The 21,413-nt window shown below is 38.8% G+C and overlaps 1 protein-coding gene and 1 pseudogene across 1 annotated transcript in view; one reads left to right on the top strand and one right to left on the bottom strand.

Moving 5' to 3' along the window:
* Nucleotides 1–21,413, top strand: part of NBDY (negative regulator of P-body association) — a 143,352-nt gene that overhangs the window by 87,247 nt on the left and 34,692 nt on the right. The gene's annotated exons all lie outside the window — the stretch shown is intronic.
* On the bottom strand, nt 20,691–21,335 carry LOC147340286 (ubiquitin-conjugating enzyme E2 D3 pseudogene; annotated as a pseudogene).

The following is a 21,413-nucleotide window of genomic DNA, read 5'->3' as shown; positions in this document are numbered from 1 at the left end:
CGATGGTGGTCATTTATTTAAGCTCACTTTTTCAGTCGTGCTTTGGGGAGGGAGGAACACTGCAAACAAATATCACTGGTGTGTTTGGGGAGTGGTCACAGTGGTTCAGCCGCACTGGGGTTGCCCCTGATCATGGCGTGTGTGCTTTTGTAGTCTGCACTCCTCAGGCTCTAGGTTGCTCTGCCAGGAACTGTCTGAGGCAGGCCCTGGGTTGCCTGCACTTCCCAGGTCTAAGCCACTCAGGTTCAGGTTCTTGGGTACTCTACAAAGGTACAGACTCGATTGGGCCTGTGTTTTGTGTCCTTCCCAGGTCCAAGCAGCTCAGGTGACCAGGTGCTTCATGAGCACAGTGACCCCCAGGTGGGCGGTGCATCTTATTGCCTCCCCTGTCCCAGCCGCTCAGTTTTCTGGGTGTACAACCAGCATGCCTTCTCAAGTGTCCCGTGTGTCTCTTCTGGGGAGCTGATCTCTGGCTGCAACCCTCCTGGTGGATGTCAACTGTGCAGAATGCCAGGAAGTCTTGGTTAGCAACAAAGCCTGCTTACAGTTTGGTAGAGGATGCCTCTCTGGGGCCGCAATTGCCCCCTTCCAGCTCTTGCTGCCCCCACCTGCCAGTCTCCAGCAGGAGATGGGCTGGTGTGCAGCCTGCTAGCTCTCCTCTGGTATTCTCTCAGTCCTTTGTTCAGTAGCGGGCCTGGCAATGTCTTAGGTTAGGGCTTTTCATGGGATAGTTCTCTCTCTCTCTTTCTCTCTCTCTCTTTCTGGCTATCCCACAGTTTTGGTTGCTATCTCCGGTTAGTTCCCTCAGATTGCCCTCAGGGCATTCAGGCCTGGTCCTTAACCTAAGCAATGCAGCCAGCGCCTCCCTGTTCAGCCCCCACTTGCTGGTCGGGGCTTGAGCTCTGGGAGTTGCTGTTAGGCATGTAATCTATGGGTTCTAATTATTTATTTTTCCTCCTGGTTATGTCACCCTCTGAGATTCCAAGACTCCCCACAGATTCACTGGTGAGAGGGTCTCCTGGTGTTTTGGAAACTTCTCTTTTAAGACTCCCTGCCCGTGATGGATCTCCATCCCTAACTCTTTTGTCTCTGTTTTTATCTTTTATATTTTGTCCTACATCCTTTCGAAGACAATGTGCTGCCTTTCTGGGTGCCTGATGTCCTCTGCCTGCATTCAGAAGTTGTTTTGTGGAATTTGTTCAGTGTTCAAATGTTCTTTCAATGAATTTGTTGGGGAGAAAGTGGTCTCCCATCCTATTCCTCTGCCATCTTAAGACTGCCCCCCTCCTTTGATCATTATGTAGTGTCCTTCTTTATCTCTTGTAATGGTCTTTATTTTAAAATCTGTAATTTCTTCTATGTATATTGCTACTCCGACTTTATTTTGATTTACATTTGCATGGAATATCTTTGTAGAGCCTTGCACTTTCAGTCTGCAAGTGTCTCTCTTTCTGAGGAGAGTCTCTTGTAAACAACATATATGGGGTCTTATTTCTGTGCATCTATTTAGTCAATCTGTGTATTTTGGTTGGAGAACTTAACCCATTTATGTTTAAGGTAATTATTGATATATATGATCCTATTTAAATTTATTTTATTGATTTGAGTTTGTTTTTGTAGACTATTTCCTTCTCTTGTGTTTCTTTTCTAGACAATTTCCTTTAGTATTTGCTGTAAATATGGTTTGGTGGTACTGAATTCTCTTAATTTTTGCTTATCTTTAAAGTTTTTGATATCTCCTTTGAATTTGAATGAGATACTTGCTGGATAGAATAATCTTGCTTGTAAGTTTTTCCTTTCATCACTTTAAGTATATTTTGCCCCTCCTTTCTGGTCTGCAGATTTTCTGTTCAAAGATCAGCTTTAGCCTTATGGGGATCTCCTTGTATGTTATTTGTTGCTTTTCCCTTGCTGCTTTTAATATTTGTTCTTTGTGTTTAATTTTTGTTAGTTTGATTAATATGTGTCTTGGAATGTTTCTCCTGGATATTTCCTGAATGGGACACTCTGGGCTTCTCATATTTGGGTGGCTATTTCCTTTTCTATGTTCTGGAAAATCTTAACTACAAACTCCACAAATACTTTCTCATATCCTTTCTTTTTCTCTTCTTCTTCTGGTACCCCTATACTTGGAATGTTGGTGCACTTAATATTGTCCAAGAGGTCTCTGAGACTGTCATCATTTCTTTGTATTCTCTTTATTTTCCTCTGATCTGCTTCAGTTATTTCCAACTTCCAGCTCACTTATTCATTTTCCTCCCTCAGTTACCCTATTATTAGTTCCTTTGTGGGAATTTTTAATTTCAGTTATTGTGTTGTTCATTGGTATCGTCTATTCTTTACTTCCACATCCTTGTTAAACATTTCATGTATTTTCTTTTTTAATTAAATTATTTTTATTGAAGGATAATTACTTTACAGAATTTTGCTGTTTTCTGTCAAACCTCAACATGAATCAGCCATAGGTATACATACATCCCCCCTTTGAAACTCCCTCCCATATCTCTCCCCATCCCTCCCCCTCTAGGTTGATACAGAGCCTGTGTTTGAGTTTCCTGAGCCATACAGCAAATTCCCGTTGCCTATCTCTTTAACATATGGTAATGTAAGTTTCTATGCTACTCTTACCATACATCTCACCCTCTCCTCCCCTCTCCTCATGTCCATAAGTCTGTTCTCTATGTCTGTTGCCCTGTAAATAAATTCTTCAGTACAATTTTTCTAGATTCCGTATATATGTTAGAATACAGTACTTATCTTTCACTTTCTGACTCACTTCACTATGTATAATAGGTTCCAGGTTCATCCACCTCATTAGAACTGACTCAAATGCTTTCTTTTTTATGGCTGAGTAATATTCCATTGTGTATATATACCACAACTTCTTTATCCATTCATCTGTCAGTGGACATCTAGGTTGTTTCCATGTTCTAGCTATTGTAAATAGCGCTGCAATGAACAATGGGATACATGTGTCTCTTTCAATTTTGGTTTCCTCAGGGTGTATGCCTAGAAGTGGGATTGCTGGATCATATGGTGGTTTTATTCCTAGTTTTTTAAGGAATCTCCATGCCATCTTCCATAGTGGCTGTATCAGTTTACATTCCCACCAAAAGTGCAAGAGTGTTCCCTTTTCCCCCACACGCTTTCCAGCATTTACTGTTTGTAAACTTTTTGATGAGGGCCATTCTGACCTGGGTGAGGTGATGTCTTATTGTAGTTTTGATTTGCATCTTTCTAATAATGAGTGATATTGAGCATTGTTTCATGTGTTTGTTAGCCATCTGTATGTCTTCTTTGGACAAATGTCTATTTAGGTCTTTTTCCCACTTTTTGATTGGGTTGTTTGTTTTTCTGATATTGAGTTGTGTGAGCTGCTTGTATATTTTGGAAATTAATCCTTTGTTAGTTGTTTCATTTGCTATTTTCTCCCATTCTGAGTGTTGCCTTTTCACCTTGCTTATAATTTCCTTTGCTGTGCAAAAACTTTTAAGCTTAATCAGATCCCACTTGTTCATTTTTGTTTTTATTTCCATTACTCTAGAAGGTGGGTCATAGAGGATCTTGCTTTGATTTTTGTCAGAGAGTGTTCTTCCTATGTTTTCCTCTAAGAATTTTATAGTTTCTGGTCTTACATTTAGGTTCTTAATCCATTTTGAGTTTATTTTTATGCATGTTGTTAGGAAGTGTTCTAATTTCATTCTTTTACGTGTAGCTGTCCAGTTTTCCCAACACCATTTATTGAAGAGGATTTCTTTGCCCCATTGTATATCCTTGCCTTCTTTGTCAAAAATAAGGTACCCATAGGTGCATGGGTTTATTTCTGGGCTTTCTATCTTGTTCCATTGGTCTATATTTCTGTTTTTGTGTCAGTACCATACTGTCTTGATGACTGTAGCTTTGTAGTATAACCTGAAATCAGGAAGCTTGATTCCTCTAGCTCCATTCTTCTTTCTCAAGACTGCTTTGGCTATTTGGGGTCTCTTGTGTTTCCATATGAATTGTGAAATTTTTTGTTTTAGTTCTGTGAAAAATGCCATTGGTAATTTGATAGGGATCACATTAAATCTGTAGATTGCATTTGATAGTATAGTCGTTTTCACAATATTGATTTTTCCTACCCAGGAACATGGAATATCTCTCCATTTGTTTATACCATCTTTGATTTCTTTTATGAGTGTCTTATAATTTTCTGTGTACAGTTCTTTAATCTCCTAAGATAAGTTTATTCCTAGATATTAAATTATTTTTGTTGCAATGGTGAATGTGATTGATTCCTTAATTGCTCTTTCTGATTTTTTGTTGTTCGTATATAGAAATGCAAGGGTTTTCTGTGTATTGATTTTCTGTCCTGCAACTTTGCTAAATTCACTGATTAGCTCTAATAATTTTCTGATACTATCTTTAGGGTTTTCTGTGTACAGTAACATGTCATCTGCAAACAATGAGAACTTTACTTTTTCTTTTCTGATCTGGATTCCTTTTATTTCTTTTTCTTCTCTGATTGCTGTGGCTAAAACTTCCAGAACTATGTTGAATAACAGTGGTGAAAGTGGACACCTTGTCTTGTTCCTGATCTTAGGGGGAGTGCTTTCAGTTTTTTAGCATTGAAAATAATGTTTGCTGTAGGCTTATCAGATATGGCCTTTACTATGTTGAGGTAGGTTCCTTCTATGCCCATTTTTTGAAGAGTTTTAATTATAAATGGGCTCTGAATTTTGTCAAAGCCTTTTTCTGCATCTATTGAGATGATCATATGGTTTTTATCTTTCATTTTGTTAATATGGTGTATCATGTTGTTTGATTTGTGTATACTGAAGGATCGTTGCATCCCTGGAATAAACCCAACTTGATCATGGTGTATGAGCTTTTTGATGTATTGCTGAATTCTTTTTGCTAACATTTTGTTGAGAATTTTTGCATCTATGTTCACCAATGATATTGGCCTGTAGTTTTCTTTTTTTGTTGTCCTTGTCTGGTTTTTGTATCAGGTTGTTTGTGGCCTCGTAGCATGAATTTGGAAGTGTTCCTTCCTCTGCAATTTTTTTGAAAGAGCTTTAGAAGGGAACACATTAGCTCTGCTCTAAACGTTTGATAGAATTCTCCTGTGAAGCCATCTGTTCCTGGGCTTTTGTCTTTGGGGAGATTTTTGATCACAGCTTCTACTTCAGTGCTTGTAATTGGGTTGTTTATAATTTCTATTTCTTCCTGGTTCAGTCTTGGAAGATTGAACTTTTCTAAGAGTCTGTCCATTTCTTCCAAGTTATCTATTTTATTGCCATTTAGTTGTTCATAATAGTCTCTTATAATCTGTGGTATTTCTTCATTATCTGTTGTAACTTCTCCTTTTTCATTTCTAATTTTGTTGATTTGATTCTTCTTTCATTTTTTCTTGATGAGTCTGGCTAAGGATTTGTCAATTTTCTTTATATTCTCAAAGAACCAACTTTTAGTTCTCGTAATCTTTACTATTGTTTCTTTCATTTCTTTTTCATTTATTTCTGCTCAGATCTTTATGATTTCTTTCCTTCTACTAATATTGGGTTTTTTTTTTTCCCTTCTTTTTCCAGTTGCTTTAGGTGTAAAATTAGGTTTTCTATTCAATGCTTTTCTTGTTCCTTCAGGTAGGATTGTATTGCTATAAACTTCCCTCTTAGAACTGCTTTTGCTGCATCCCGTAGGTTTTGAGTTGTGTTTTCATTGTCATTTGTTTCTAGAAATTTTTTGATTTCCCTTTTGATTTATTCAGTAACGTGTTCGTTATTTAGAAACGTGTTGCTTAATATTCATGTGTTTGTGTTTCTCATGGTTTTATTCTTGTAATTGATATCTAGTCTCATAGTGTTGTGTTTGGAGAAGATGCTTCTTAAATTTACTAAGGTTTGATTTGTGACCCACGATGTGGTCTATCCTGGAGAATGTTCCACGCACTTGAGAAGAAGGTGTATTCTTCTACATTTGGATGAAATGTTCTGAAGATATCAATGAGATCTATCCCATCTAATGTATCATTTAAGACTTTTGTTTCCTTATTAATTTTCTATTTTGATGATCTGTCCATCAGTGTGAGTGGGGTGTTAAAGCTTCCTACTGTTAATTTGTTACTGTCAATTTCTCCTTTTATGTCTGTTAGTGTTTGTCTTATGTATTGAGTTGCTCCTATGTTGGGTGCATAGATATTTACAATTGTTATGTCTTCCTCTTGGATTGATTATCTCTTCTAATCTTTATTTTAAGGTCTATTTTGTCTGATATGAGGATTGCTACTCCAGCTTTCATTTGCTTCCCATTTGCATGGAATATATTTTTCTCTCCTCTCACTTTCTGTCTATATGTGTCTTGAGGTCTAAAGTGGGTTTCTTGTAGACAACATATATATGGGTTTTGTTTTTGTATTCATTCAGCCAGCCTGTGTCTTTGGTTGCAGCATTTAATCCATTTACATTTAAAATAATTATTGATATATATGTTCCTATTGCCATTTTCTAATTGTTTGGGGTTGATATTATAGATCCTTTTTCTTCTCTTGTATTTCTTGACTGTTTAACTTCATGTAACATTTGTTGTAAAGCTAGATTGGTGATACTGAATTCTCTTAATTTTTGCTTGTCTGAAAAGCTTTTTATTTCTCCATCAATTTTGAATGAGATCCTTGCCAGGTACAGTAATCTTGGTTGTAGATTTTTTCCTTTCTGTACTTTAAATATATCCTGCCATTCCCTTCTGGCCTACAGAGTTTCTGTTGAAAGATCAGCTGTTAAGTGTATGGGGTTTTCCTTGTATGTTACTTGTTGCTTCTCCCTTGCTGTTTTAATATTCTTTCTTCCTGTTTAGTCTTTGTTAGTTTGATTAGTATGTGTCTTGGCATGTTTCTCCTTGGGTTTATCCTGTGTGGGACTCTTTGTGCCTCTTGGACTTCATTGGCTATTTGCTTTTCCATGTTGGGGAATTTTTCAACTATAATCTCTTCAAAAATTTTCTTGTACCTCTTCTTTTTCTCTTTTTCTTCTGGGACCCCTATAATGTTGGTGCATTTGATATGGTCGCAGAGGTCTCTGAGACTGTCCTCAGCTCTTTTCATTCTTTTTACTTTATACTGCTGTTCAGAAGTTATTTACAGCTCACTGTCTTCCAGATCACTGATTTTTGTCTTCCGGATCACTGATTCATTCCTCTGCTTCAGATATTGTGCTATTAACTCCTTCTCAGTTCAGTTCAGTTCAGTTGCTCAGTCGTGTCTGACTCGTTGCGACCCATGAATCGCAGCACGCAAGGCCTCCCTGTCCATCACCAACTCCTGGAATTCACCCAGACTCATGTCCATCGAGTCAGTGATGCCATCCAGCCATCTCATCCTCTGTCGTCCTCTTCTCCTCCTACCCCCAATCCCTCCCAGCATCAGAGTATTTTCCAATGAGTCAACTCTTCGCATGAGGTGGCCAAAGTACTGGAGTTTCAGCTTTAGCATCATTCCTTCCAAAGAAATCCCAGAATGGACTCGCTGGATCTCCTTGTAGTCCAAGGGACTCTCAAGAGTCTTCTCCAACACCACAGTTCAAAAGCATCAATTCTTTAGCACTCAGCTTTCTTCACAGTCCAACTCTCACATCCATACATGACCACTGGAAAAACCATAGCCTTGACTAGGCACCTTTGTTGGCAAAGTAATGTCTCTGCTTTTGAATATGCTATCTAGGTTGGTCATAACTTTGCTTCCAAGGAGTAAGCGTCTTTTAATTTCATGGCTGCAGTCACCATCTTCAGTGATTTTGGAACCAAAAAAAATAAAGTCTGACACTGTTTCTACTGTTTCCCCATCTATTTCCCATGAAGTGATGGGACTGGATGCCATGATCTTCGTTTTCTGAATGTTGAGCTTTAAGCCAACTTTTTCACTCTCCACTTTCACTTTCATCAAGAGGCTTTTGAGTTCCTCTTCACTTTCTGCCATAAGGGTGGTGTCATCTGCATATCTGAGGTTATTGAAGTTTTTCTCGGCAATCTTGATTCCAGCTTGTGTTTCTTCCAGTCCAGCGTTTCTCATGATGTACTCTGCATAGAAGTTAAATAAGCAGAGTGACAAAATACAGCCTTGACATACTCCTTTTCCTATTTGGAACCAGTCTGTTGTTCCATGTCCAGTTCTAACTGTTGCTTCCTGACCTGCATACAAATTTCTCAAGAGGCAGGTCAGGTGGTCTGATATTCCCATCTCTTTCAGAATTTTCCACAGTTTTTTGTGATCCACACAGTCAAAGGCTTTGCCATAGTCAATAAAGCAGAAATAGATGTTTTTCTGGAACTCTCTTGCTTTTTTGATGATCCAGTGGATTTTGGCAATTTGATCTCTGGTTCCTCTGCCTTTTCTAAAACCAGCTTGAACATCAGGAAGTTCATGGTTCACATATTGCTGAAGCCTGGCTTGGAGATATTTGAGCATTACTTTACTAGCGTGTGCTATTGCTACTGCTAAGTCACTTCAGTCGTGCCCAACTCTGTGCGATCCCATAGATGGCAGCCCACCAGGCTCCCCCCGTCCCTGGGATTCTCCAGGCGAGAACACTGGAGTGGGTTGCCATTTCCTTCTCCAATGCAGGAAAGTGAAAAGTGAAAGTGAAGTCGCTCAGTCGTGTCTGACTCTTAGCAACCCCATGAACTACAGCCTACCAGGCTCCTCTGTCCGTTGGATTTTCCAGGCAAGAGTACTGGAGTGGGGTGCCATTGCCTTCTCTGATGAGTGCAATTGTGTGGTACTAATGTATTTTAAATTTCAGTAATTGTGTTGTTTGTCTCTGTATGCTTATTTTTTAATTCTTCTAGGTCTTTGTAGATGGATTCTTGGATTTTCTCCATTTTGTTTTCAAGGTTTTTTTATTATCTTTATTATCATTATTCTGAATTCTTTTTCAGGTAGTCTTCCTATTTCCTTTTCATTTATTTGGACTTCTATGTTTCTAGTTTTTTCCTTCATTTGTGCAGTATTTCTCTGCCTTTTCATTTTTTTTTAAGTTACCGTTTTTGAGATCTCCTTTTCCCAGGCTTCAAGGGAAGTTGAATTCTTTCACTGAAGAAGGTTGAATTCTTTCTTCCTTTTTGCTTCTGCACTCCTCATTTTGGTCCAGTGGTTTGTGTGAGCTTCATATAGGGTGAAATTTGTGCTGAGTTTTGTTTTTTTGTTTGTGTTTTCCTCTGATGGGCAAGGCTGACTGAGGTGGCACTCCTGTCTGCTGATGATTTGGCTTGTATTTTTGTTTTGTTTGTTGTGTAGATGAGGCATCCTGCACAGGTGGTTGTGTAATGCTGGGTCTTGTATTCAAGTGATTTCCTTTGTGTGAGTTCTCACTATTTAATACTCCCTACTGTTAGATCTCTGGTAGTCTAGCATCTTGGAGTCAGTGCTCCCACTCCAAAGGCTCAGGGTTTGATCTCTGGTCAGGAACGAAGATTCAACAAGTGGTTTGTTGTGGCATTAAGGGAGAGTAAAACAAATATAAAAAAAAGAGAAACCAAAGATGAACCCCAGACAAATGGCAGTTACAAAATCAGGCATATAATAAGTTAAATAATGGAATATACACCCATGATCAAAGTGAAAACAGTCCAACAATAATAAAGTATAGTAGATTGATCTGGTGAACAAAGGAAATCAAAAATTAGATTTACCAGTTAAGAACAAAACTAACTTAAGCACAAACTGGAAAACAAAACTAAACCAAGGTGCCAAGTGGGGAATAAAGCAGTGAAAACAAAACTAACTAATATGTTGAGAGGAAAGGAAAGAAAGAAAAGAAAGAAAGAATAGATATGCAATGTTAAATAGAGGTAGATGATGAAGGTTTATATACATTAAAGATTAACTACAAGGGGAAAAGAACAGGAGGAAAAGCAAACAAAGGAATAAATGTAGAAAAAATATAATAGGTTTTAAAAATTAAAATTATAGAAAAGAGAAAAAAACAAAGAAAAAAGGGGAAAAGAATGAAAACTCCACAGAACTGCAAAAGCCCAAATGTAAAGGCAGAGGTTTATAACAACAATAGGAAATGTGACTGAATATACACATCTACATATACATCCATAAGCAAAATCAAAACAGTCCAACAAAAATTAAGTACAATAGATTCACCTGGGGAAGAAAGGAAACCAAAAATGATATCTACCAGAACAAAACTAATTAAACCACAAACTGGAGGACAAAACTAAAGCAAAGTGACAATTGGGGAATAAAGCAATGAAAATAAAACTAATATGTTGAGAGGAAAGGAATGAAAGAAAAGAAAGAAAGAATAGACATGCAGGAGAAGGAAATGGCAACCCACTCCAGTATTCTTGCCTAGAGAACCCCATGGACAAAAAAACCTGGGGGTCTATGATCCATGAGTTCATAACTTAGCGACTAGACCACAACAACCATAACAACAAACACACAATCAGGCAGATTATGATTCAGGGAAATACCTTTCCATGAAAATGTGGCATAAAATGGAGAATGAAGAGACCTAGCAACGTGGAATGTAGAGTTTTGTAAGAAATTAAAATGTGTGTATAGAATAATAGTTGTTAATATTCAAGCAATAAAGTCAGTGGCTACAGGAAAAAAAAATAAAGCAGTGAAAACAAAACTAACTAATATGTTGAGAGGAAAGGAAAGAAAGAAAAGAAAGAAAGAATAGACATGCAAAGTTAAATAGAGGTAGATAAATAAGATTTATATACATTAAAGATTAACTGCAAGGGTAAAAGAACAGTCAACAAAGCAAACAAAGGAATAAATGTAGAAAAAATAATAATAGGTTTAAAAATTAAAAGAAAAGAAAAGGAAACTCCACAGAACTGCAAAAGCCCAACGTAGAGGCAGAGGTTTATGACAACAATAAAAAAAAAATGTGACTGAGGAAAAAGAAAAAAACTCAAAAGCTTAATTTGATTTCTCAGTGCCAATAAAATCGACAACAACAACAGAGGGAAAAAAATGGGGGGGGGGGGGAATCCAAAATAATCTACAGAACAAGTCAAAAATAAGAATAATAAATATTTTTCTTGAGTCACTGCTGTCAGAGTCCTTTCCTGCACTGGTAATCACAGTCCGCCTTACCTCCCTAGGATGCCCTCCAACACTGTACTGATCTCTGGACCTGCTGTGGGGGCTGCTCAGATTCTAATCTGATCCTACTCCTGTGTGTTCTTGCCTCCAGTGTCCACAGCTATCAGAACTAGTGTTTCTTTTGTGGGAGCTCTCAGTGGCCTTTTATATATTCCGTAGCCACAGAGTCTGCCTAGTTGATCTTGTGGATTTAATCTGCAGCTTGTACGGCTGGTGGGAAGGTTTTGGGTCTTTTTCCTTAGTCACACTGCCCCTGGGTTTCAATTGTGGTTTTATTTCCACCCCTACAAGTGGGTCGTCCACTGGGGTTTAGCTCTTGAGGCTGCCCTGGATGGCTTGGGTTTTCCCCTTTGAGGGCCAGGTGTGGAAGTGGTGCAGCTGCTTGGGTTGCCGGGGTTCTGGCAGCACCAGGTACTCAGGGGGTTGATGGCTAGGGCAGCAGGAAATATAGTGCTCTAGAAGGGTATGGCAACCAGTATTGGCCAATAGGCTCCAGTATTCTTGCCTGGAGAACCCCTTCTCTGACAGAGAAGCCTGGCAGGCCACAGTCTACATGGTCACAAAGAGTCAGACGGACCAAAGCGACCCTGCATGCATAAACACAAGACATTTTGTGTGTGTGTGTGTGTGTGTGTGTGTGTGGCAGCTCTGCCCCAGTGAGAGTTGAACGTGAAGGTAGTGCATCTGCTTGGCCTGTGGGTACCTTGGTGGCGTCAAGTGTTTGGGGACAAAGACTACCTCAATGGCACGAGTTATGGCCCTATCAGAGTCTTTTATCGAGCCTCTTGTAGCTGATGATCAGAAGGCCTCTTTGGCCTGTCTTTCTCCATAGCTCTGCCGTTCAGGCACTTAGAGGGATCCCTTGCCTGGGGTCGTTCTCTGTTGTTTAGTGCTTCAGGCACATAAAGGAGCCCCCCTGACTGGGGTCCTACTCTGTAGATCGATGCATCAGGCACTTAAAAGGGCACCCTGGGTGGGGTCGTACTCTAGCTCAGTGCATCAGGCCTTTGATGGGCCAGCCTCTCTATTGTTCAGCTGACCAATGCTGGTGTCTGGAGAGAGAAAGGCTATGGTGATGGCTCCACTCCCTACACGTGACTCAGCAGTATCACCTTACTTCCATGGCTGCCTGGCTTTTCTCCGCATGCATTTCCCACCACGATCCACTCCCTCACATCCTCTTGATCCGTCTTTCCACAGTCAACAGCAGCCCTCGCACTGGGATTGCTCCACAATCTCTAAACTCCAGCACCCAGCCGCTGCCCCTTCCAGGAGACCATGTTCCTGAACAGTGTATGTATGACTGCGACTATGGCAAGAACTGTCTGATTCTCATTACATTTAGGCTGCCACAGATGAGCTGTTTCACTCTCAGCCTTGAATGTTTCTCCTCTGACTCAGACAATTGCCCCACTATGGGGATCGGACTCCTGCTTCAGTTCCCTCACCCACCAAGGGCAAGTACAGTCTTAGTAATACTCGTGTTTCTCCCCCTAGTTCCTTCAACCTACCAAGTTTTTGTGGTTCCATATATTCTTTTCCACTGGTCGGGTATTCCTGTCTTCTCTCAGCTGATGTTCTGTATGCACTTCTGTATCCGAAGGTGTATTCCTGATGTATCCATGGAGAGAGATGTACTCCATGTCCACCTACTCTTCTGCCATCTTGTTCTCCCTCATGTATCTTCTTGATCTGTGTCTCCAGTCTCTTTATTTGTGCTTCCATTTTATTTTCAAGATTTTGAATAGTCTTTACTATGATTACTCCAAATTCTTTTTCAGGTGGACTGCCTGTTTCCTCTTCATTTGTTTCATGTTGTGGGTTTTTACCATATTCTTTCATCTGCTACATGTTTATTGTCTTTTCATTTTGTTTAACTTAGTGTGTTTTAGGTCTCCCTTCTGTAAGGTGGAGGGCCACAGTTCCTCTTAATTGTAGTCTGCCTTCCATGGGTCTGCTGGACCAGTGCATTGTGAACGTTTCTTGGTTTGGGGGACTTGTGCCACTGTTCTCATGGATGGAGCTGGCTCTTGTCTCTCTGAAGGACAGCTGTGTCCAGTAGTGTGTTTGGGGATGTATTTGGGCTTTATATGGCTTTAGGCAACCTGTCTGCTAATGTGCAGTTTTGTATTCCTGTTTTGCTGAAAGATTGGCATGAGACATCAGGCACTGGAGCTTGCTAGCCTTTGGATGGAGCTTGGTCTTAGTGTTGAGATGGAGGCCTTTGGGAGAGGTCTTTCTGATTAATATTCTGTGGGGTTGGGAGTTGTCTGGTGGTCCAAAGTCCTGGACTTGGTTCTCTCATCTCGGGGATTTAGGCCTGATTGCTTACTGTGACAGCATGACTTCACAGGCCACATAGCACAGAAGACAAAACCCCAAGACTAGTGGTGAAAGCAACAGTCAACAACCAAAGAAACTCACACTCAGATGTCACTTTTCCTTAGCTCTTCATTCTCAAGTTGATGTACTGGAATCTTTATTTCTTTCAGATTGGGCCATTTGGTGCCTAATTCTCCTTCCAGCATGTTGCCATGCCTTTCTAATCACCTGCTGAGGTGATTTTCCTATATGATCAGTCTGGTTTCACTTACTCACAGGTACTGCATGCAAGGGCCTGGCATTTGATACTTCATAACCATTTCTTTATCGTTTAAGCTAGCTGCCTGAGAAATCAAGTTTGTATGATTTAGAATGGTTTTCTGTGCTTGATGTAATCTTTATAAGGTCTTTAATTACTTAAGAAAATTGGGTGTTTTTAATATTAAAAGAGCTAAGGATTTTTTGTTTGCCTTATAAGCACATAACCTTCTAAGAGAAGCAGACGATATTAAGACAAGGTGACAAGAATACACAGAACTATACCAAAAAGATCTTCATGACCCAGATAACCATGATAGTGTAATCACTCACCTATAGCCAGACATCCTGGAGTGTGAAGTCAAGTGGGTTTTAGGAAGCATCACTAGGAGCAAAGCTAGCTGAGGTTATGGAATTCCAGCTGAGCTATTTAAAATACTAAAAGGTGATGCTCTTAAAGTGCTGCACTCAATATGTCAGCAAATTTGGAAAACTCAGCAGTGCCCACAGGACTGGAAAAGATCAGTTTTCATTCTAATCCCAAAGAAGGGCAATACCAAAGAATGTTCAAACTACCACACAGTTGTACTCATTTCACATGCTACCAAAGTAATGCTCAAAATTCTCCAAGCTAGGCTTCAAAAATACATGAACTGAAAAAAAAAAAAAAAAAATACATGAACTGAGAACTCCCAGATGTTCAAGCTGGATTTAGACAAGGCAGAGGAACCAGAGATCAAATTGCCAACATCTGCTGGATCATAGGAAAAGCAAGAGAGTTCCAGAGAAGCATCTATCTCTGCTTCATTGACTATGCTAAAGCCTTTGACTGTGTGGATTCCAACAAACTGGAAAATTCTAAAAGAGATGGAAAGGGTTCAGGATGGGGAACACATGTATACCTGTGGCGGATCCATTTCGATATTTGGCAAAACTAATACAATATTGTAAAGTTTAAAAAGAAAATAAAATTAGAAAAAATAAAACTTATAGCCTAAAAAATAAAATAAAATAAAAGAGATGGAAGTACCAGGCCACCTAACCTGCCTCCTGAGAAACATGTATATGGGTCAAGAAGCAGCAGTTAGGACTGGACAACAGACTGTTGCAAAGTTGGGAAAGGAGTACATCAAGGATGTATATTGTCACCCTGCTATTTGACTTATATGCAGAGTACATCATGCAAAATGCCAGGCTGAATGAGGCACAAGCTGGAATCAAGATTGCTGGGAGAAGTATCAACAACCTCATATATGCAGATAACACCACCCTTATGAGAGAAAGTAAAGAGGAGCTAAAGAGTCTCTTGATAAATGAAAGAGGAGATTGAAAAAGCTGTTTAAAACTCAACATTCAAAAAACTAAGATCATGGCAACAAGTCTCATCATTTCATGGCAAATAGATGGGGAAAACAATGGAAACAGTGAAAGACTTTATTTTCTTGGGTTCCAGAATCATTGCAGATGGTGACTGCAGCCGTGAAATTAAAGACCTTTGCTCCTTGGAAGAAAAGGGTCTTAGACAGTGTTTTAAAAAGCAGAGACATTACTTTGCTTACAAAGATCCATATAGTCAAGGTATGGTTTTTCCAGTAGTCATGTATCATGTAAGAGTTGGACCATAAAAAAGACTGAGTGCTGAAGAACTAATGCTTTTTAACTGGTGTTACAGATGACTGTTGAGTGTCCCTTGGACTGCAAGATCAAACCAGTCAATCCTAAAGTAAATAAACCCTGAATATTCATTGGAAGGACAGATAAGTTGAAGCTCCAATACTTTGGCCACCTGATGCAAAGAGCCAACTCATTAGAAAGACCCTGATGCTGGGCAAGATTGAAGGCAGGAGGAGAAGGGGATGACAGAGGATGAGATGGTTGGATGGCATCCCCGACTCAGTGGACATGAGTTTTGACCAAGTTCTGGGAGAAAATGAAGAACAGGGAAAGCCTGGAGTGCTGCAGTCCATGGGATCACAAAGAGTCAGACACGACTGAGTGACTGAATAACAACAACTTTCTATATTAATGTTTGAAATTTTGTTGTAACTTTTATTAAATCGATAGCCATCTACCTGTGATCCTATTTAGTCAACTGTTCCATCTTTTTGACAATTTTGAAACTTCTCAAAATAAAATTCTGAATTGAGCCTTTTCATAGACAAACTAACTTTGAGGTTTCCCAGAAGCCCCCTGGAAAGTCTTGAAGTATTTTTCTCTCACCTTGTAAAACAGAGGTATATTTAGGTTTATCTGATATGTCAAATTACGTGGTGAGCATTGTCAAAAAGGAAGTAATGATGAACTGTCTTTCATTATATGTGTACAGATATATATTTTTAATGTGGATATTTCAGAATTAACATGAAGTTCATAGAAACATGTTGATATTCTTGTTGTTCAGTTAGTATGTTAACATGTTGTATGCCACAGAAATAACTAAAATTCCTCCACAAATGAACTTACAGCAGGTCTTTAGCCATGGTCATTTTTTTTATCTTTCATCATTTTCAGTTACTGCTATATTGCAATTATTCTCTGAAAGTATTTATAATTAGCTGCAAATAAGAATGCTCCATAATGGTGTGCCTTCAATAACTTGAGGACCATACCACTGAACTGTGTAAGAATTTCCAGAACTAATGAAGAAACTCATGAATTCATATATTTTCCAGCCTGAGATCAAGAAAAATAAGAATTAGTTACATTTGACTAAATGAACTGGTATGTATTTTTGGAATTTTTAGAATATGACTTCTTGTTTGATATATTGCTGGTTAAAGCATTAAATATTTTATTTTCCAGATTTAAGGAAACATGTTTTCCTCTTAAGCTATCTATCTGCTGTGGTGTCCTTAGTTACTCAGTCGTGTCCAACTCTTGGTGACCCCATGAACTGTAGCTCATCAGGCTCATCTGTCCCTGGGGATTCTCCAGGAAAGAATACTGGAGTGGGTTGCCATGCCCTCCTCTAGGAGATCTTCACGACCCAGGGATCCAACCCAGGTCTCCTGCACTGCAGGCGGATTCTTTATCATCTGAGCCACCAGGGAAGCCCAAGCATACTGGAATGGGTAGCCTATACCTTCGCCAGGGGATCTTCTCGACGCAGGAATCAAACTGGGGTCTACTGAATTGCAGGTGGATTCTTTACCAGCTAAGTTACCAGGGAAGTCCAAGCTATCTATAACTTAGAGTAATTTGGTAAATTATATCTTTGTAAACAAAATTCAACCTTTTATCATTTCCTCTTAACTGATACCTCAAGAATTTGGAAACTCTTAGAGAATATTCTTATTTTAATGGAAATATAGTTATTTGCATCAATTCAGTTAGAGTCTGTTCTCCTTGTAACAGAACACAATTGCAAACATTAAATTATTAGCAATGCTCTGAATGGAATGTTATATTTTAGAATGATGTACAATAAATCAGATGACCATTGACTTTAAGGCACCAGTGCTTATAAAGCCAGGCTTCCCAGGTGGCTCAGTTGTTAAGAATCCACCTGCCAGTGCATGAGACAGAGGAGAACTGGGTTCAATCTCTGGGTCAGGAAGATCTGCTGGAGTAAGAAAGAGCAACCAGCTACAATATTCTTGCCTGTAAAAATCCCATGGAAAGAAGAGTCTAGAAGGCTACAGTCCATTGGGTCACAAAAGGTCAGACATGAGTGACTGAGCACACAGGCACGCTTATGAAGTCACTCCTTAGAAAAACTGTCTATACCTGGACTATAGGCTTTCTTGCCTTACAAGTGAGTAAGGAATGTCACTTCCTGGCAGGTTTAGGAAGTTCAGGATATTTCAAAGACCTGAAGAAAGAGAAATACACTTAAATCTATAGGTATTTCAGGCAAAATCTGGTGATGAGTTTTTGCCTTGTTTTCCTAGTCTCAAGAGGCTTTTAAAAGCCCAATCTGAAATTCCATATGTAAAGTTCCAGCAAGGCAAACTTAAAAAGGGCCCATGTGGGCAATTGCTGTGCCTCAGTTATGTAAAGAGTAAAAGCAAGTTTAATGAAACTAACTTATTTTGTAAACAAATTAGTCTTATGAATACTTTGATTATCTTTGATAAAAATGGAGGTGATTGCAGAGGGAACTTTTTTAAAATTGAAAACTATGGTGTACCCATGTGGATTTAATCTTGCACATTTTGCCATTCCTTACCCAATCCTTCTTCTCTCCTGTATCCTGCTACAACTCTCCAAATTAAAGTTTCCACTTTTTCCCCTCTTCTGACTTAAAATCATTCAGGACTGAAACTGTCCTTTGCTTAAAGTCTTGCCAGCTGAAACTGATGACTTCTTATAAAGTTAAATAATTGCCACATCATTTTTTTAATAGGCAGCCTTTGAGCCTACTGCTGTATGGACAACTCAGAAAGTTTACCAGAACACCTGATTTTTCCTCACAGTATTTTTCTCTTCCATGGACTACTTCTTGATGATAAATATCCACTTTTCTATCCTGTGGTTGGAGTTGAAACCAATCTCTGTCCCCCATTGTAAAAACCCATTGTAGTTGTTATTATACCTATCTAAACTGTCCTGAATAAAGTCTGTCTTACCATCTTTAACAAGTGTCACTGAATATTATTTTCTTTAATAGTTATCAGGACACCTTGTTTGGTATTTTAAAACTGACTTTAAATTGCTTTGCTCCTTCTTTTATTGTCTTAACACTATTATAGGAGCAGTCAGTAACAACCTGCATTTCCTTCTGTTTTAGATTAATTGTCTTATCTGCTATTGTGATGAGGATACAATGAAGGGGTTATTATAGAATGCATTCCTTTACATTTGTCCAACTGGATATGCTGAACTTATATAAAATTAATATTTGCTATGCCAATGCATGTGAAAATCCAACCTTATATTCCTTCAGTTTTTTTCTTTGTTTGTTTAAGCAACTTTATTGAAGAAAAATAAATCAATTACTAGCAGACTATTAGTTGATCACTCATCCATTGACAACTCACATCATTTATTCAGTGCTATATTAAACAATGCATTGGAAGATAGATTAACTAAGAGCTCTAAGCCTCCTAACAATTTAAGTGAAAATTACAAAATGTTTGAGATGTTATTTTGGAATAGAAAGGGTGTTTGACTTCTAATTTTTATTCTCTGTAGAACAAGAGCAGGTCATTCTTTTATTGACATGCATAAAATACATCACATTTTCTGTTCTGCTGATGCTGTAAATTCAATACCAATTCTCCAGCCACATCAGTTATGAGCATAAAGTGTATCATGTAACCTCAAACCTTTAACAGTGGAAGGCTTAAATGGATGTTGCTAGAATAATTCTGCTTCCTATGACGTGACAGCTCAGCATCCATCTCCCTCCCTCTCAGATGATTCTTCAGGATGTTAGAGCAATTAGGAATGGTTTTAGTCTCACAACCAAGACACTGGCCACATAATACACATGATCCATTTAAAAAAAAAAAAAAAAACTCCTAGAGGAAAACATAGGCAAAACACTCTCCAACATAAATCACAGCAGGATCCTCTATGACCCACCTCCCAGAGTAATGGAAATAAAAGCAAAAATAAACAAATGGGACCTAATTAAAATTAAAATCTTTTGCACAACGAAGGAAACTATAAGCAAAGTGAATAGACAGCCTTCAGAATGGGAGAAAATAATAGCAAATGAAGCAACTGACAAAAAACTAATCTCAAAAATTAAAAGCAACTCCCGCAGCTCAATTCCAGAAAAATAAATGACCAAATCAAAAAATGGGCCAAAGAACTAAACAGACAGTTCTCCAAAGAAGACATACAGATGGCTAACAAACACATGAAAAGATGCTCAACATTACTCATTATCAGAGAAATGCAAATCAAAACGACAATGAGGTACCATCTCACGCCAGTCAGAATGGCTGCCATCCAAAAGTCTACAAACAATAAATGCTGTAGAGGGTATGGAGAAAAGGGAACCCTCTTACACTATTAGTGGGAATGCAAACTAGTACAGCCACTCTGGAGAACAGTGTGGAGATTCCTTAAAAAACTGGAAATAGAACTGCCTTATGACCCAGCAATCCCACTGCTGGGCATACACACTGAGGAAACCAGAATTGAAAGAGACACGTGTACCCCGATATTTGTCTCAGCACTGTTTATACTAGCCAGGACAAGGAAGCAACCTAGGTGTCCATCAGCAGATGAATGGATAAGAAAGCTGTGGTACATATACACAGTGGAATATTACTCAGCCATTAAAAAGAATCCATTTGAATCACTTCTAATGAGGTGGATGAAACTGGAGCCTATTATACAGAGTGAAGTAAGCCAGAAAGAAAAAGACCAATACAGTGTATTAACACATATATATGGAATTTAGAAAGATGGTAACAATAACCCTATATGCAAGACAGCAAAAGAGACAGAGATGAATAGAACAGTCTTTTGGACTCTATGGGAGAAGGAGAGGGTGGGATGATCTGAGAGAATAACATTGAAACATGTATATTATCATATGTGAAATGGATTGCCAGTCCAGGTTCCATGTATGAGACAGGATGCTCGGGGCTGGTGCACTGGGATGACCCAGAGGGATTGGATGTGAGGGAGGTGGGAGCGGAGGTTCAGGATGGGGAACCCATGTAAACCCATGGCTGATTCATATCAATGTATGGCAAAACCCACTACAATATTGTAAAGTAATTAGCCTCCAACTAAAATAAATAATTTTTTTTTAAAGAATCAACACCGAAACATAAAAATAAAAAAAATCAAAATTCTGAATCTTGGGCAACTGTTCTCTTGTAACTACTTTAGTTTCTAAAAGCAGTTGTTGTCCAAAGCTGGAAGAACTTAAGTCTTCTCAGATTAGCATGTGAATGAATGGAGGAGGTAGACAAAAAATAAAATAAAAAAAGATGAGGTCCAAAAGGGGAGCAGCCAGATAAGAAAAAGATAAGCAAATAAAAGGAATAGTAATTTATAAGTTTATTACAGCTATAATGCAGGTTATTCTGACTTTAAGGTAGAATCACATGGCATACTGCTGACTCCATTCCTGAGATATTTTGTTGTACTTATCTCTGTTTTATAGATCTGTGCAATCTCTGGCACTAGGGTGTCATCTGGGTTTGAATCACATAGCAGTGAACAAATGGATAAAAAACTTTAGAAATAGTTAAAGCAGGAGACCATTGTGATTTTAGAATATCAAGACAAATGCTGCCATTACTGTTAATATTTGGATGATAGATTATTGTTGTAAATGCAACCTTAGGTGGTTTGAAAGGGTAGTCTGAAGGAAAATGAATTGTCAAAAATACACCACCTTGAAATGGCTGTCATTAGGTCCCATAATTGTGGCTTGCCAATGAAATGTATCATCTCCAAATCGACCTGCGTGTGCTAGAGGGTCACGGGCCAAATCACTAACTTGCTTATTAATCCATTTCAGCGTCCTGGTCTGTGCCATAATCTGGCTCCTCACTCTCTCAGTGGGTGCTCAAAGGTCCTGCAAAAACCCTTGATTATACCAGCATCTGGGAAGGATTGTCTTTTGATCTCCCATCGGCTCTGCCAGATACAGGCGCTTGGTATTGAGGTGGAACTCGTGAGAATCTCAAGGCTGGTTAACAGGAGCTGTCATGCTGCAATGACTAAAGGGCAATTTTGTGCACTCCTCCTGACAGGGGCCCGTCTCCTTTCTTCACTTTTTTTTTAAATTTTTAAATTTAAAATTTTTTTTACAGTTTTA

Source organism: Bos grunniens, chromosome X (assembly GCF_055505025.1).
Source record: "Bos grunniens cultivar Pamir isolate PY7600 chromosome X, Bosgru_T2T1.0, whole genome shotgun sequence".
Classification (NCBI taxonomy): Eukaryota; Metazoa; Chordata; class Mammalia; order Artiodactyla; family Bovidae; genus Bos; species Bos grunniens.
This window is presented reverse-complemented; position numbering and strand designations above follow the sequence as displayed.